The following is an 18874-nucleotide window of genomic DNA, read 5'->3' on the forward strand; positions in this document are numbered from 1 at the left end:
GTGTCGCAAGTGAACCACTAAATAGGAACCCCATATTCTCAGGATAAATTTTAAACCCACTTTAGTAAACCCAATTTTGTTTTCCCATCATTTTTTTTTACAGTTTCTTTTGGGTTTTAAAATTTGGGAAGCAAAAAAAAAGTTTAAAAAAACCAACTGAATTTTATGAAACCAATTATGGGGCATGTTAATAATGTTGCAAAAAAAATTTTAATTTGGTTTCCCAATAAAATTGTATTTTGGTTTGTTTCATTTCATTTTTTAAATTTGGTGTTCTTGATAAAAAAATTTTTTAAAAAAAATTCACAATGTATCTCCAAATTTTAAACCTTATAAAAAATAGAAATAGTAAAACATTTGAATTGGCTTTTAACCATGTTTTAAATTGGTTTTTTAAATTTCCTGTTTTATTTGGCTTTAAATTTCCTGTTTTGATTTGAAATTTTTTTGAATTTTTTAAAAAAATTTTTGAACTATTTAAAGTGACAACAATGAGGACAGAGCTTGGGGAACAGGTTTTCAAACGAAGAATAAAGGGGAAACCCTTGTCGCAGTCAGAAGACACTGCAGTTTCAAGTAGTACCATTATTAGCTTTTTTCCCCTGACCCGAACCAGTAAGTAGTTTTTGTTTGTTTAAAAGAATTGATTTTTTTGTATAAGTTAATGTCCGTTTGGCTCTCTTTAGTGGTGGATGGTGACTTCAGAGCAAGGTATGGGGAATGCATAACCAACTGAATGTGTGCTAACTGGAAACGGTAGGACCATATTACATCATGGTCATCTTTCAGTCTGGTTACAGTTTTACATAAATAACCAGTCCTACCCCTGCACATGCTAAATAATCTTCCAGCAGTAGACTTCCTTTTTAGAATATACTCCTGGGCTAGTTTGGAAGACATTATTTCAAATATGTGAGGTGGTTGAATAGGTTCTGTTATAATACCATAACATCCATCACATGAGATTAAGTTCTGGGAATTATACCTGCTATTCTTAAGTGTAATACTACTGCAGCAACTAATTTCTGCATCCTTTCTACCTCTGCTTCAAAAAGTCTACTTAATAGTCTGTAGTTGTTATTCCACTCGGGAAATTTGGGCCCTTTTCCTTGCGATTGTCTCCTGTATGATTTTAAGATTTATAATTCAGTTGTACTTTTTGTCTTGCAAACCTGACAAAATTTTCAGTATTTTCTGCTTACTATTGTATGTAGCTCTGCTCACGTTTCGTAGCTCTGACTCAATGATGTTCAATTTACTGACCATTTATAGAATGGTGCTCTATCTTACTCTTAGAGGTATTGTAGTTTTATAATTCTTAGTTTAGCTATTATTTCTGCTGTATGACTATTTATGTTATTGATACTGGCTTGGAGCTTTTCTCCTCGGGCCTCTGCTGAAAAGGGGCTACTTGCCCAGTCTGACTAACCTGGTTAACAAATGTCAAATAAATAAAGTAGATTCCAATAATTTTAATGCATCTGTTTACAAGGAAAAGTAATAGACTTCAGGTACAGATTAATAGTACTGGTTACAATAATGTACTTTAGCTTAGTTTACACAAACATGCATAAGTGCTGCTGCCAGATCAGTGACTGTTTAACTTATGAGAAAATGACAGAAACAACAGTCAATTTTCTTTACAAATGCCCTTTCTTGCCACCAGTTATAATCCTTTTTGGCTGTGTAAAGCTTAGATGTCTGATTATAATCGAATGAATATATAAGTGCTGTTAGACATACAAAGTTCAAGGACAGTGTGACACACACAGGCATACACTTGTCCAACATTTGCAGCCACTTTGACTATGTATTTAGATGTCTGTCTGTGATGAAATAAATGAATGGGCATACAACCCTTGCAGCCGTCCGCATGCATGCCAATGTATACACGCAGACATGTGCCTGCCGGGTTTTCTTTTTTGTTATTTTTACAGCTCATCTGTTTGACTGTGATGATCAGATAAATGATTAAATAAGTAATGGCCACAGTATTTTATTTCAGCATGCTACTGTCAGACTGTAGTACAGCTTATTGAAGCCATCCACCAGTACATGCCCACTTGCACAGACAACCGTACAGGTATTCCCCAATTAAATCCAGTGTATGAACTGTGTACACCTGAGATGTCTGATTGTGATGAAGTGAATGAATACCTAAAGGTCACAGTATTGTTTTATCTCATTGGTATCTGAAACCTGCACTGCAACTCCCAGAAAGTGCATATACACATGCATTCACACACAATTACCACCACTTCCTTTGCTTTGTACACATCTGATAGTCTGAATGTTATCTAATGCATAACATATGAATGTATTTCAACTCATTATACACACACACAATGTTAAATGTATCAAAGAAAAAAATCAGCTGGTTGGTAGTGGATTCATTAAACAGAAGACGTGACAAGTGATCAATCAGCATTACAGAACAGACTACAGTTTGTTTCCTTTTCTTTTGGGTTTTCGGGTTTGGGGCACCACAGCAGAATTGGGCCGCTAATGATTGGCAGTAGATTTTATGGTGCCAAGGGGCCCAATGCCCAACCTTCAACAGGCACGCCATTCCCCATGTCTTTAACACCACTCTGGGGGACATGCAGACTCCAAAAGAAGGCACTGCAGCCGAATTGAACGGAAGAACCTCTTGCTGTGAGGCGAAACGCTCCGCTGCACCATTGCTTTCCACAGAACAGACTACAGTATTATTTAATAATAAAAGTACTTAATTGAGAAAAACATGTGTTTCCCATTCTCACACCTGTCCAACTTTATCTGCATTTATTTACAACAAATCTTTTTTTTCATTTTCCATTCAGACTACTCAGGCAGCAGTCACTAGATATAGTTAAGCCAATGGGGAACAGCTGCTCCTGCTTTCCTTAGCAGCCCAACTGACCTTCTCTAAAGTACTGATTCAAAACAGGAGGAGGACCTATTAAAAGGTGTAATCACCTTACTGTATAATGTGACTTTTATTTAAATGCCAAACTGTTCGTTTTTACAGAAATCAGATAACTGCACGTGTGCTGAGACCCAAAATTGGAGCATTGACTTTTTTTTAAGTAAAAATGTATATACACTTTTCTAACAGCAGTCAGTGCCACAAGCCAGACCCGTAGTCCACCTCTCTATCTTTGTTTCTCTGTCTCTCTCTCTCTGTTAAATGTTCATTTATAGATAAGCCATAATACTATTCTCCTATGTTGCGAGATCATTAGGCTACATCTAGATGTTCTCACAACTCTCTAGATAGTCAGTAATTAATGGAATGGTCTTCTAAGATTCTGTCCTTAGGCTGGAGTAACATATTGAAGATGTATTATGCTGCAGGTGTTATGGACTCACTTTTGGCCATTCAGGGAGAGAGAGGAAAAAGTTACCGCTTTTGCCAGATGATGTTACTGCATTGACAAATTAATTTCAAACTGAACACATGTGTTAGGTGATGTCAGCTACTTTTGCTAGCAGCAGCACTGCAAATATTTGAAGAATGAAAGAGTGCCAGTGAGTTCTTTAAAAATGTGGCTTAAAGTCCTTGCAGTGAAACATACATGGCGACATCAGAATGCACTGTTCTATCCATTTTGCTTTTTACACTATTGTCACACAGCCTGTTGTTTTTTACTATTCTGCCTACTTTCTTTAGCTTATTAAAACTAATAGTAACCACTGTGCTTGCAGTATCTTAAATTATACTTTAAACCAGTTGTGTTGTGCTTCCTATCTTTGATGGTATGCTGCTTCTTGATTTCTCATTTTATGTTTTTGCTCCATATATCCTCCACAGCCAGTGAATTTGGGGCCATGTCCCTTCTGTCACAGTATCTGAGCTTGTTACCTACCACTTTTATTTTGTTTGTTCCTCTGTAACCCTCAGGTTACCTTTGGGGCTTATTTTCTGTTGTAAAGACTATCTTATTTAACTTGCACAATCTAGAGCATAGTGTAGGTTATCTCAGTGTCCATTTCCTTGGGATATTCACTGGTTGGCAACTATTAATGGGGTGTCATTCTGGCCTTAACAGTCTCCTTGTTTCACGAAGGGTGGGCACACATTAAAGTGGGCAGAGGTTCTTTGTTTACCACACATCCTACTTTTCACTGATTGTCTTTGGACAAGGGCTGTTTATGAGGCTGCCCTGAGCTTGCCCCTACCTTACTCTCCTCAGTAAATATAAAGAATGTTCTACTACCTGTGTACCTAAGTGTACAAGTTAAATATAAAGTAATGAAATGTGTTTTTTTTTTGCTGCCCCGTCCCTTCATTTGTTGTTGGGGGAAAATCAAATTTTTTCGTTAAAGGGTTTTTAAATCCAAAGGGGCTTCAAATATTACTCAATCTTCGTTTTTCCCAAAGGGGATAGAACAAGGGCTCCTTTTTAAATAAAACAAACAAAATTAAATTTAAAACCCCTTGGGGGAAATTTTTGGTTTTTCCCATGGTTTTTGGAGTCGAAAAATAATAACTGTTTTTTGTGGGGAAAAGGGAACATGGGGGTATCATACTTTTGAAATTCCTTTTTCAGCGGTTTGGGGGTTTTTGCCCTTTTGTCCCCGCAGTAACATTGAAAGGTTGTTTCCAGGGTTGGTCCAAAAACCGGGGCAATTTTTAAATGGGGGATTCCCCCTTCGAAACGCAAAGGAGAGGGTCCCGGCCAGAAGATGCCACGGACGCTTTTTTAAGGGCCTGGGAAGGTTGGTTCCAGGGTTTTGGATCCCAGGGGGGGTTTGTTTTCAAATTTTAAGGGGTATTTTTGGGGGCTTTAAAATTTGTACTTTTCCTAGGGTTGGGAGGCCCCCCCCTTTTGTTTGGTTCTCCCCGGGATTTAGCTTTTTTTTTTTCTTCAAATTTGCCCAAAAATTTGCTTAAAAGGGAGAAAAAAATTTAATTACTTTTATTAGGGTTCTTTTTGAAAGGGCCTTCCAAGGGGGTTTTGGGATGGGGTTTGACCTGAAAAAAGCAGGAGTTTCTCCACCAATTTGTGAATGATTTACCCCCTTTCCTTTTTAGAGGTTTTTTAAAAAACTCCATTTCCTGAAGAGATTTTTAAATGGGAAAAAACAGGACTTTTCTACCAGGAAAACTTAAGGGGAATTTTTTTTTTCCCCGATTTCCTTTTGGCTTCCATGGGTTTTGGTTTTTAAGATTTTTGCAGGGTTATTAATTATTTTTGTTGTTGTTAAAAATTTACATGTGGCTAAAAACTTTTAAAGTCCCCGGGGCCCAAAAGTTGCAAAGGGCCAAGGGGGCCCCCCCTCCAAAAAATCAGGGTTTTCCCCCTAAAAAGGCCAAATTTATAAAAAGAAAGTCCAATTTTAATTATATGAAAGGGTTTTAAGCCCTTTTACTGTTGAAAATATCAAACTTTTTTTTCCTTTTGGCTAAGGTGACCGAACTTTAGTGAAAAAACAAGTTTTTAATTTTCTTGAACTTTAACATTTTTTACAAGTGGTTTTTTGCGTTCAGGGCCTTCTAAAATTTCTTGATGGGTTTTAAGGGTTTTAGGCCTGGCCCAGGGATAGAAACTACCATTAAACAAATTTTGGATTTCCCTTTACACTATTTTTTTGGCCCCTGGGGGGTAGGCTTGAAGGGAAAAAAGCAAGGTAATTTGAGGGGTTTGATTTTTGGGTTAACCCCCTTTTTAAAATTGGTGCCAAAAGGGGGAAAATTTTTTGGGGTTAAGCAGGGGTTTAAGGGGGGTTTGGCCAAACTTGGTCCTTAGGCTGAACAGGGAGGTTCATCCTCTTCAGGGAAACCGTTCCCTTTGAAGGAATTTACCTTTTTGGAGGGTTGGTGGCAGCACCTTTGGGGGGAAAGGGGACTTAAGAAATTAGTCATTTCCAAAAAATGGGGGTTTTAAACTTCAAATTCGGTTTTATTTATAACCTTGCCTTTTTTAAAGGAAAGGGATTTCCTCCAAAAATAAAGGTCCCAAAAATTTTTCTGGCTTAAATTTCCTCAATTTTTTCCCCTGCCCAAAAAGGGCCCCAAAGGGTTTTACGTGTTCCATTCCCAAAAAGGAAAGGGGGCCAATTTTTTATTTTTCATCCTCAAATTTTCTAAAATTAATTTTTGCTTTACGAGCTTTTCCCCTTTCTGGGGGAAAATACTGGGTGGTTTGGATTCCAAAAGGCACCCAGTTTATGGTGTTGGGGTTTGGTGTGTTGGGATTTTCCTTAATTCCTGCTTCCCTTTTGGATTCTGCCCCAATGTTCAAAGTTCTTTGGGATGCCTTTTTCCCTCTTTTATTTGGAAGTTTTTCTGGCCCCAAAGCGCCTTATTTTACTTTTTGGGGTTTTTAAACCCGGGGGTTTTTGTAAGAAATAAAAATTTAGACCCCTAGGAAGGCCCGGGGGTTTAAATGAATTTCCCTGGTTTTTCCCACAAAAAAAGTTTTTCTCAAAATTTCCCCTTTTATCGTCCGGCCTAAGGCATCCCTTGTTGGGGTTTATTTACTTTTACTTTTTAAAAAACTTTTTATATTTTGGGGAACCCCTGGTATCTCAAAAAACAAACTTTCCTTCACTTTTCAGATTAAAATTCATTAAAAAGGTTTTTGTTCTTGGGAATGTTTTAAAAGGGTTTCTGTGAGGCCAATTTTTCTTGGGCCCCCAAAGGGGGGGGCTCTCTTTGGGAAAATGGGTAAAACATTGGGCCCGCCCCCTCCCCTTGGGAGTGGTTACTATTGAAAACTTTAAGGTTTTTTTGGCCCTTTTGGGTTTTAACCCAAAACCCTTCATTTCCTCCCAAAAAACCTCTTCTTTGGGGGTTTTGTGGGGGTTTTTAAACAATTTTGGCAAGCGCCGGCCGCCCTAAGTGTGTTAAACAAATTTGGCCCCACAAAAATTGGTCCTTTATTTTTCTTGAATGTTATCTCCAATTTAAAACCTTTCCTTCTCCCTTCCAAATGGCCAAAAGTTTTCCAAAAGGTTTACCCCCATTAAAATAAGCCTTTATTTTTAAAATCTTCTGTTACCCCTTTTCCCTTGGCCTCTTTTTTTCCCAAATTTCTCCCAAAGTCCCAAAGGCAAACCAATGGTTTTTAGTCCAGGCCCCGGGAACTGGGAATTTTGAGGAAGTTACAACCTTTTCCCTTGCCACCGGGCCAAAACCCCCTTCCCCCAAAACAGGTTTAAATTTTTAAAGTAAATTCACTTTTACCAAATGGAACTGAAAATTAAAAACCCAAAACTGGTTAAACCCCAGGAAGGAAAAGGTTTAAACCCCCCAACCTTCCAGGATAATAGTCCCCCCACATAACAAAGACATTTAAAAAAAACAAAAACAATCAATCTTAAAAAAAAAATTAATTTAACAACAAATTTTTCCCAAAAAACTTTTTAAAACCCATAAAAAAAAAAACAAAATTTAAACAAAATTTTTTTGTACAATAACCCTTAAGGCTTAATAAACAAAACCTTATAAAAAAATTGTTAAAAAAGGTAAAAATTTTTTATTTTTTTTCAAAATGGCGTGCCGACTTCACTTTAATTTAAAGGAAAGGTTTTAAAAACTCCCCTTTGGGGGCTTTTGGTTTGACCATAAAAGACCCGGCATTTAAAGCAAAAAAATTCCCCCGTCTTGCAACTGGGTTTATTACCTTTAGGTAATTTTTGGGCAAAAAAAAAAACAAAGGAGCCTTGCATTACCCACTGGTTTGCCCGACCCTTTTTCACATTACCTCAACCCAAATTTTCCACGTACAAAGAAAAAAATTTTGATTTTTTAACCCAAATTTAAAATTTTGGTGTTAAAATTCCCAAAGGGGGTCCCTTTTTAACCTTGGGAAAAACCCCTGTGAAAAAACATTGCTTCCTGGCCTTGATTAACTGGGCTTTCGGAAAAATTTTCCAAAGGTTTTTTAAAACCCCTAGTTTTTTAAAGGGGGCCTCCCAAAAGTCAAACCCCCCAAAAGAAGCACAAAACCCAAAACCCCAAAATTTTTTCTAACCCCAAATCTTAAAAACCCCAAATTTCTCCAGGAGTTTTAGTATGGGAACATGTATTGTTCCCGTACAAAATGGTTCAAACTTTTCCCGAAGAAACATAAACCCCTAAAAATCAGAATTCATCTTTTGCCCAAAACCCGGCCGAAAAAACCCCCAAAAGGGGAAATTTAAAAATTTTACCCAAGGGTTCCACCCTTTCCCCTTTAAAAACATTCATATCGAGTATTAATAACAGTTTTGGGGAAAAATTTTTTGTTTATACAAACCCCAAACCAAAACCCTCCAAATTGGATACTTGGGGGTTTCCCGAAAAATGGAAGGAACAGAAGTTTTGAAAATTTTTTTTGGGGCCAAACTAACCCCAAAAATGATGGAGATAAAAAAAGAGAATTTTAGCCCAAAGGTTTGGAAATTTAAACCTTTAAATTTTCTATGGAAAATTTGTCCTCCTCAAAGGCCCTCTGACCAAACTTCCAAAATGGGGTTTGCCCCCAAAGGGTTTTTTCCCCCCTTTTTTTAAGAATTCCAGACCAAAAAATTTAAGCCCCCCGACCCCACCCGCGGGAAAAACCCCAAGGTTGGGGAAAACTTCTCAAAAGCCGAACTTCTCATTTAAAAACCCCTGGAAATCCTTCCCAACCCCAGGGCCTGGAAATTTCGGCCCAAACTTTAGAATTTTCCATAAAAGGGTTCTTTTTGACATCCTTTCCATGCCAAAAGGTTTTTATTGGGTTTTTCCAAACAAAACCAAGAAACCCAAAATAAAGGGAAAAATTTTCCCTTTGGTAACCCTTTCCATAAAAAAATTTGACAACAAAGGGAGGAAACTCACATTATTTTTTTCAAAAACCCCTTTTGGGAAGGGGAACCTGTTTTTCAAAACAAACATTTCTAAAATTCCTTTTAACCCTTTAGGAAAAATTCCCCGGGGAACCCCAATTCCCCTAAGGGGTTTTTCAGTTTTTAAAAGGGTGGGAACTTAAAAATTTTTGGGGGTTTGGGGTTCTAAACCAAAAATTTCCCCCTTCCCCCAAATCAAATCCCGGGCGGTTTTCCCCTGCAAATTTTACAAAAAGGGGAATTCATCCCGGGAAGGGCCTCCTCCCCTCTCTTTGGGGTTCTCCCCGGGGAAGGCTGCCCTTAAAAGAAAAGACGTTCCTACCAAAAAGGATGGGTTGTCCCACATTTCTAAAGGCTAATCCCTCTCCTTCCCCTTAGGTTAATGGGTGGCCCCCGGGGAAAGGGTAATTTTCCCCCCCAAACCAATTTGGGTTTTTCCCCCTTTTTGGGGCTTCTACACCAAAAAAACTGGGGAAAAGTCCCTTGCATGACCCTGGCGCCGGCCTTAAGTTGGCCCTTGCCTAACTTTTTTATTGACCAACAATCCCAAATTAAAATCAGCAATGTGCCCACACAATGGTGGGACAAAACAGTTTTTTGGTTCCCAATCCCAAAGGTTTTAGTTTAAATTCTTGGGTTTTAAACAAGGGGCCCCATAACCTACTAGTTAATTCAATATAAGGGAACAAAGCCCCCAATAAAAAAAAAAAATTGGGAAATTTTAAAACTTTGGAATTTTACCCAGGTTGGCTTTTTTAAGGGCGATCCTGCCTTTTTTCCTGGGAATTTTTTGAACATCACCAAAGCCTTTAAAGGGAATTTAGTCCAAAGCCTTTTCGGGCCGCAAACATTTTCACTTTTTCCATTGGGAAACCCAAAAATGAACATTTGCTTAAATTTTTTTAAACCCCCTTTTTCACAAGTTTGGGAAACTGGCTCAAAAGAAAAGGAAACCCACCGATGGATTGGTAGCCCTGTTTAACTCGAAAGTCCCGTGGTGTAAGGGGTTTCTTTGGGACCAATTCCCTTTTTGGTTAACTTTTGGGTAAACCAAGTGGGGGCTTTTTGGCTCACCAATTCGCCCGGAAAAAGAAAAAAAACCTAATCAAATTTAGGGGTTAAAAAAACTCCTTTTTTAAAATTTTTAAAAGAGACCCGAAAAACTGGTTGCCACCCCCAATTTTTGGTTTAAACTAAATGAAAAAAATGATTGGGCCTCCCTTTGGGAAAACAATTTTCCCACCAAAAATTAAAACAAAAGGGGAAAACCCATAATTTTCAAGGAGAAAAGGGTTAAAATTAGGGGGAACCCCCTGGGGGACCCAAAAAAAAAAGTTTTGGGAAATTTTTAAAGCCCAAAAAAATTTTTTTCCCTTTTCCTTTTCCCCCTTTTTTTTGGGAAAAAACCCCCAAAACATTTTTTTTGGCCCCAAAAAAAAAGGGTTTTGGGGTTTTTTAAAAAAAAAAAAAGGGAAACCCCCTTTTTTTCCCTTTTTAAAACCAAAATTTAAAGGCCCCCAAAACCCCCTTTTCCAAAACACGGGGGAAAGGGGGTTTTTCCCAAACCCCAAAAATTTTCCCTTTAGAAAAATCAAGAGAAAGGTAATCCCGTTTTGCCCCCTTTTTTTTAATTCATCCCCCCTTTTTTTTTTTAAAATTTTCCCAAGGGCCCCAAAAAATTTTTTTTTTAATTTTTTTTTGGGGAAAAATTTTAAAAAATTTTTTCCCCCCCTTTTTTTTTTGGGGGGAATTTTTGTTTTACCCTTTAACCCGGGGGGCACCTTTTTTCCCGCAATTAAGGGAAAAGGAAACCCCAAAAGTTTTTTTTTTTTCCTTCCAAAAAACCCAAAAGGAAAATTTTTTAAAGGGTTTTTTTTCCAAACCAGATGCCCATAAAGGCTGCTTTTTGGGTTTTAAAAAACCCCCAGCTCCCCCAAACTTTTCCAAATTGGCAAATTTTCCCGGGGGGCCCCCCAAAAAAAATTGAAAAGGCGGGAAAAAACTATGGGGCCCCCGACATAACAAAGCTATGTCAAAATCCCCAAGAATTAATTTTGGAAAATTTGGGGGGTTTTCCACCCCTTCAAGTAAATCCCCTAAATCCCTTTTAGAGCCCCACAAAAAAAAAGGGCCTCGGAGGGGGACCCTTGGGAAACCTTTCCCCGCAAAAAAAAGAAAAATTTAAAAATTAAAGGGGAACTTGCCCGGGGAAGGGAACAGGGGGTTCATTAACCCAAAGGGAAAAGGCCTTTTCCCTTCCCCGGGGTCTGGGAAATAGAATTCCAAGTTCAAATTTGGTGAGGCCCCCGAAAACAACCCTTTACTGAATTTTTTTTCTTCCCCCCCAAGGAAGAATCCCCCCGGAAAAAAAGGTGGATTGGGGAAAATTGGTTTAAAAGGGTTTTCCCCCAAAGGGGATTAAATCCCCATTTTCCACTAAATTAAAGGGAAAAAAAAAGAGGCAAAAGTTAAACTAAACCCTTAAAAAAGGGCCCAAAAAGTAAAAAACTTCCAATCCCCCCAAAAGGGGTTTGGTTTTTCCCAAACCCGTGGCTTAAGGGCCCAGGGCCAGGAAAAACAACTGAGAACCTATATAAAGGGACATCCCAAAGCAGGCCATTCATAAATATTTTCCCTGCCCTTCTTCCGGAAAAGGGCCCTAGGTTAATAAAACACATCAGTATAGAAAATTGAAAAAACCACTTCAAAAAATTGGCCCAAAAAAACTAAGGCTTTTCAGTTATGTTAGAAGGGGGCAATCCAAGTTCGAGTGTTCTCGAAAATTCCCTCCCCTATTGGAGCATTCAGTGCAAATTTTCACCTAAAGCAGTTCATCCCCGAGGTGCCCCCCGTTAGTAATTTTAAGATGATCCCGATGCATCCCAGGGGCCTACTCCAAAGGAAAACCCCAGCTAACAATCTAATTCCCTCTCCCCCCCTTATTCTGGTCTCCCACTAAAAGAAAGGGCTGGGCCACTTTGTCCCACAATGGTTTAGAACTGGTCCCCTCCACAAGGTTTAGTGGAAAGCATGTTGAGTTGCAAGGCTTGGGGGCACATAGTATAAAAAACTTGGGCAAGTAGCCTACCAGTCGTTTTAAGGGAGATGCCTTTTCCTTCTTCTTTCAGTCCAAAGCATGGAAGGGAAAGGGAGCCCCCCTATTTTGCAAAGCATTTGAAATACCCCTATCAGATGTTCCAGCTTTAAAAACCCCGCACAATGCAAAGGTAAGACAGAACCCACAAAGGTTTGGGGTGTTGGGCACAATTTTAATCTTGGGAACCTTGTTCAAAACCCATCAGAAGTCTTTGGTCACAATTAGCACTGCAAACTGGGCCTTAACCCCGCTACACAAACATCCTTCAAATTACCGTAACTGGGCCCCAAAAAAATGCCTGTATGCAAGGCCAAGGGCCACAAATTACCAATAGCGAAACCCTGTACGAGAAAGTTATTGGCTGGGACCCAAGTTTAGCCTCTCCTTTGAAACCACATTCCTTTTGAAAGTTCAGCCCACCTCTTTCACTCCAAAGATCGTGTTTTTCCCAAACTAGAAAAACCCCGGTGTCCTTGATGAGCTTAAAACCCGTTCTCCAGAGGATCAAGGGGCTAAACTGCCATATCTTGTAAAACCCCCCTCTAAGTGCATACCCCACTTGGGATTTCCTACATAAAGCTTGCAAAACCAGATTCATTCACCCCGTTCTTCCCTTTGGAAGTGAGGGACTTGAATCAGCCTTGAACTTGCTGGAGGGAAAGGGTTTCCCCGACCCGCGGGGTCTTCATTGGGGGACCTCATGTTCCAAAAATTGAATTGAAGGTTTTGGTATCCTGTACTTTGGGCCGAATCCCTTTAAAAGGGGTATCTTGGGTGGCTATACAGATGGCTAGGTTTTTACAAGGCCTAGTTGAACTATGACAAGGAAGTAAACCCCATACCACTTTTTAATTGAAATTCAGTCTGAGACTGCCGTTTTCCCATTTTTACTTTTTTTTTTTTCCCTTATGCATTTCATGAAATCGATTAAAAAGCAGTTGCTGGTTTAAATCAAGGATCTGATGCAACTCCTTATGCAGACCGAAAGCACTCTCATTCCCCTTTTTTATCTCCTCCACTGAATTTTTTTAGGTCACAGTATTTTTACACTGCACCCTGATTTTACAAACTGTTCCCTGGCATCCTAAATTTGGGTTGGAGAAGAAGGTGGGGACTTAATAGCCCAAACCCTTTGGGGACCCGTTCGTAAAGGGGAGCTTTTAAGCCCCCTTTTATCGTACCATGCAAGAAATCAAAGCCATTTTATGAACCCCCCGTTTTTTGCTGCTTGCCCAGATCATATCTTGGGCCTTGCTGTCATCCTCAAAGTCCTGTGTTCACTCCTAAACACTGTAATAAGTGCCTGTGTTGCCTTAAAGTTACCACCCAAGACATACACTGTCATTACCTGTAATCTCTCGGGCAAGATCACTGCCTTGGTAACCCAAGGTTCAGACCTCAAACTGGGCAGAGTAGTAGATGCTGACTTTGCAGAAATGGTGCTGGTCAAGGCTTTTTGCATGGAGACCAGCAAGAGGTCTTGCAGCCCTTGATATGCATAACCCCAAAGACGATCTCTAGAATCCAGGTTCAGGCCTGAACCTCTTTGACCCAAGTCTGGTGTTCATCTAGTCCCCCAAGTGGTCCACTTGGATGTTGAGCTTGCCTTCTGCCGAGAGGATTTGAGTCTAAACTGGACCTTATTTGAGGACCTTGGGGCTAGAGGAAGTACACACTTGATTTTCCCCTATAAAGTGCTGCATCCAACATTCTTTCACTGTTCTGTCATAGGATAATTGAGGAGAATCCTTCTGGCAATCAGTCTCTTGAACCATCCAGTCATGCATTGGGAGGAGTTCAGGAACAGAGTCTCTTCTTTATTTGGCACCTAGGCCCAATGTTCCAGTTAATGAAGGTTTGTCTGGTAATCCCTTGCTAAACTTTGCATCTTGTGGTATCTCTGGATCTGGACTTCAATCAGTTGTTTGTCTGGTGGAAGCTTGAGTTGATAGTACAGGAGTGTACCATTATTGAGTTCAGTCTGAAACCCTCACCAGTTTTTATCCACAATGCACTGCTTTTAGCCATTCCTCACTGCAACACTAGTGCCTGATTTGGACATTATTTCTGCAGTTAGCTCTGAGATCCTGTGAGAATTCAGAGGATTTAAAGATAACTGTCTCTGTGATGGACAGGTGGCCCCTTCTTCATATCTCCTCCACATGGAATTTTGTTTAGAGATGACTCTAAGAAAAGCAGCTTGATGTTGACCTTTTATTCCCCTTGAAGCACTCACTAGTGATTCTGTAGAAGAGGGGAGAAACCCTGATAATACACTCTGCTTTGGTGGCAGTTGTAAGCCTAGAGGCACCCTTATTTCACCATCAAAATCAAAAGACCAATTGTTTATAAACCACCTGCCTTTCTGTATAGGTTATGTCATTAGGTATTTCAGTGCTGCTATCGATCTTCACTTCAGTCAAGCATAGGTCCCATAGACCGCATTTTCCACTTTGCTGCTGGACAGAGTTTTGACTGAGAAGCTAGAGGATTTTCTCCTCTGCAGCATTTGGTCTTACACTGTGCAACTAACATCTCACCTGACCCAGTGCTAAGTTTTTAAGAAGACCTTGAACAAGCAGGACCTTCTGAAATCTGGGTTAAAAAATCATGTAAATTTGACCCTTTCTGTGACTTTCTGTGTAGCAAACAAGATGTCCTGTCAGAATTTTTTTTTTTGTGCTGATGTTGGGCTAGGATCACAGTCTTGGATGTCTCCCTGCACAGGATAAAGTGGCTGAGGTTTTCCTTCCTCAAGGAGGAGCCCAGGAAAATGATCCCAAATATGCAAATCTTTTATGCTTCTTGGTCATCCTGCCTAGGATGTGACAGATGTCCTGTTAAAAAGGAAGTAGGCTTTCAACTATATGACGGGCCTGTATATCCTGCCCTCAACCACATCTGCCTCTTCCCTCTTCTCAACTTGGCCAACCCTAGAAGAAGGGGATCTCTTTGGCATTCAGGGGAGGCCCTCAAGTGTGCCATACTGTCTCCTCATCTGGTGCTAGTGGAGTTGTCCAGACCTTTTGACTACCCAGCGAGGCCTTCAGTGGCCCTGATTACTGTCGGGGACTGCCTGCAAGGGTAGGGATTTATCAGAATTAATCCCGGCTTGGAGAACATTTACAAAGAGTTGGCAGGTTGTAAGCATTGTCTTCTTCATACAAATTCTGGATTTGGAACCATCAGTAAGAGAACTTCACCAATACACCAGTCCAGTTTAGAAGAACTCCTGGGACAGACCCATACTCTACTGCTTAGTGGGGCTTTAGAGGCTATCAAATTACTGAAGAAGGGATGGGATATTTGTCTTAAGTACTTCCTAGTCTCATTAAAGATAGAGTAGTTCCAGCCCCCTTCTGGAGCTCAGTGAATTTAGTCAGCATATAAGTACATTCATTTCTCAATGGTCACCCTCCTTTACATTTGTGGGGGCCTGGATGGTGTTACTAGATATGCTGGGTGTCTTTAGGTACATCAGTATTTGGGGTCCATCCAAGAGACTCCTGTTGTTCACTGAGAGTGGGCATCACTTTGAGTGTAAAGTGTTGACATTTGGGCTTTCCTCAACATCCAGTCTTTAGCATGGTGTTGGTTTCAAAGTAGCCAAGGTATTTCCTGGTGCTCCTGTAACTGAAAAGAGACTTCCTAGAGGCAGCCTTGTTTTATTGTTTGGAGGCAGTTTATATATTCCCCAGGAATTGGAAGACATCCTCAATGACCTGTACTTAGAAGAGTTGTTCCACTGGCACATGTTTGACTAGTCCCTTGTTGCTCATTTCTGTCCAGAGGTGGGCTCAGGAAATGTCATGGCTTTGACTTCCTGAGTGAGGATGTGAAGCTTGTTCCAGTTTAAGGCACTGCTGAGCTTTCTGGGCTGATGCCACAGTTGTCATGGTGCTGTTTGCACACCTGAGGCAAATATGCAAATTTACATTTATATAAAAGTAATCAAACTGTTTAAACAAGTTCACGTTTTCATACATTATACTTCACATGTATTGCTATATGTTATATAATCTAAGCAACATTACATAAATTATTAAATTCTTGCCCTTTTTTTTTAACAAGAAACATATTTATTAAACCATCACTTATGCCATAAGCAATCATGCATCTATATAAATGAAAACAAACCACACCAACATAATTCTAGTTGCAAGCATTTTACCTCACAAACCATAGTGACACACTCCCAGTTAGATATACATCACTTATCTACCCAGTCATTTTCAATCAAACATTACATAACTCATTTAAGTTCTGCCTTCTTTTAAACCTCATTCCTCCTCTGTATTTATTTTTCCCAAAGTTCCCATTTTTTCCTATGTAGTTTGCTCCTATCCTTTTCTAAAGATCACAATTCCAGTTCTTTTATCTTTGTTACTGAATTCACTACTTCTAGTATAGTTTGGTTTAAATTTTGACTTCCATTTTCTAGTAATAGCTTTTTTTGGCAGCCACTATAATTAGATACAGCAAGGCCTTACCATGTCTAGGCAGTTCTGATTCTGTATCACAGCTCAGAAATGTCATCTCCGTCATCACACCAGTCTGCCCATCCAGCATCTCTGACATTGCCTTCTGCAGGGAATCCTTAAAGTTCACCAACTCACCGCAATCCCAGAACGTATGTTCCCAATAACCTCTTTCTTCCCCTTCACACCTCCAACATTTGCTGTCTACCTGAGGAAAAATTCTCTGGAGAATCCTTGGGGTTTAAAAATATCTATGTAAACATTTCCAAGAAAAAATCCTAAATCTTCTAGATTTTGTTGCATATTTGGGCGACATACATATATCCTCCCATTGTTTCTTTGTGAATTGCTTATCCAATCTTTCTTCCCAATACTCTCTAATCTCCTCTGATTGAGTCTTATAGTTATCATGCAATATATTTATATCCTCTACTGATTATTCCTTTTTTAATGGCAGCTTCTGTTGTAGATTCTACTAAAATCTCTGCTAGTGCTGTCCTTTCGTTTAGGACCCCCCTATTTCTTTCTCTTTGTCCATACTCAGATATCAGTCCCTTGATGGGGAAGGCAGTCTCTAACTTGCAGTCCAAATAAATTCTTGGTGTCTTCCCATTCTATCTACTTTCCCCCTCTCTAGTTATTTACTCCCAATACCTTGGTTCCTTTGCCAGTTTTCTCCAATAGATTCCAGCCCCCTCTTGCCTATTGTCTATATCCCTAATTGTAGTCATCCCTATCGGCAGAATCTCCTTTCAACATTCCCATTCTGGCTTTCTTCTTAGAATACTTTCTGCTGCTTTATAGATATAGTAGTCTATATAATTATTGCTATTCTCCTTAAAGGCCTGCATCCAAAATCCCAGTCTCTCCTTCTTTATTGAACTCCCGTTTCCTCATCACTTTCCGTTTTGAATTATAGTTTTCTGCTTGTGCTGTGCATAGGAGCCTAAACTGTGTATCTCTGAAATACCTCTTCAGATTGGGTAATCCCTATCTGTCCTGTTCTGCTGGAAGAATCATCTTATCCCACTTGACTCTTGCCATTTTCCCCTCCCAGGTAGTCCTTCCGCTCTTATTTTATTTTTATTTATTTATTTTACATTTGTTGACCGAGTTCTGGCTGAGCTGTTACCCTTTTTCAGCGGAGGCCCAGAACAGCTCAAAGATGTACAATGCAGTAAAATAGCAATACAGATAAATTTCAATAAAAATAGTAATATAGAATTTTGGTAATTAAAGTATATAAGCTACATACATGTATATTGTTGGCAATAAAACAGTACTATAAACAAAAAGGAGAATGTTAAAAAAGTAAAATAAGTTGTATGTTTTGGTTTAAAAAGAGAGTTGAGTAAATATAAGTTTTTATATGTAGAATACCAGAAACTTAAAAGGTTACATAAGAATTTCCGGGAGCAGAGTATATAAGAAGCTTTGGAGGTTGCATAGGATGAAGTAGTTAATGGTAAGTTTTAGTAAGTTAGTTTACTGTACTTAAATGGTAATAATCAGGAGGGGGTACAATGGCAGGACCAGTGTTTTTAAAATGGTCTTTAGTTTCTAGCTTAAATTGTTTTAGGTGAGTCAGGGTGCTTATTTCTAATGGTAGTTTCTTGCATGCAATAGAGGGATGGTAGCTATACAAGTTGCACCCGGTGTTGGATTTGGGTTTATGGATTTTAGTAGGTCTTAGGTTGAGCCTAAGTCATACCTCTCAACCTGGAAACATCAAAAATCTGGACAAGGCCCATGAAAAATAGGTACAGATATGTATGCTGATTAACGAAATTTGCATACATAATTACACAAACCCACTCCAATGGAATTGTGGGATACCAACTTTCAAATGCAAACTGAAGAGCAGAACCAAAATATAGCACCAGAGTCCCCTGCAGCCATTCCAATGTCTCATTACCTGGCTATTTCATTTACCATAAAACACTAATGTGTGCATATTTTATCTACAGTGATTATTTGGGTTTTATTTTTTCACATTTTATAGCACAATGCACAAACACTAATAGATATCTGCTAGACAAAGCAATACTGTCTCACAGTGAAAATAGACTTGGCATTAAAACTTCATGCACTTATTTTCAATTGGGGTCACAAAAGGCCAAAAAAACAGGGACACATTTTAAACATTGCTTGTATAATTTTGTAAAGTTGCTTGCATAAAATGTTATGTTATTACCATGCATTTCACTACCTAGTCTTGAACACAAAATCCTGTGCATTATAGTCAGAGCAACATACCACTAAGCTAAATCAGCAGTTTCCTGAAAGACAAGAATAGAAACTTAAATGGCTATCATTTAGTGAATTCAGTTCTCACTTCTCACCAATTAGCCCCTTAGCACACAAATACAGAACAAAGCCAATAATGGGGGAATACAGCCCCCAAATAGGGACACATTTCAAATGCTGATCTTATAAACTTAGAAAATTGCTAGAATAAAAGCTTTTATTTTTACCACCAGTCCTGAAAACCAGAGATTTA

The 18874-nt window shown here is 39.2% G+C and overlaps 1 protein-coding gene across 1 annotated transcript in view; it reads left to right on the forward strand.

Annotated features, from left to right (window-relative positions):
- Window positions 1-18874, forward strand: part of SECISBP2 (SECIS binding protein 2) — a 1593758-nt gene that overhangs the window by 1480470 nt on the left and 94414 nt on the right. The window lies entirely within an intron of this gene.

The sequence above is a fragment of the Protopterus annectens genome, chromosome 2.part2 (assembly GCF_019279795.1).
Source record: "Protopterus annectens isolate FY-2018-M chromosome 2.part2, PAN1.0, whole genome shotgun sequence".
Classification (NCBI taxonomy): domain Eukaryota; kingdom Metazoa; phylum Chordata; order Ceratodontiformes; family Protopteridae; genus Protopterus; species Protopterus annectens.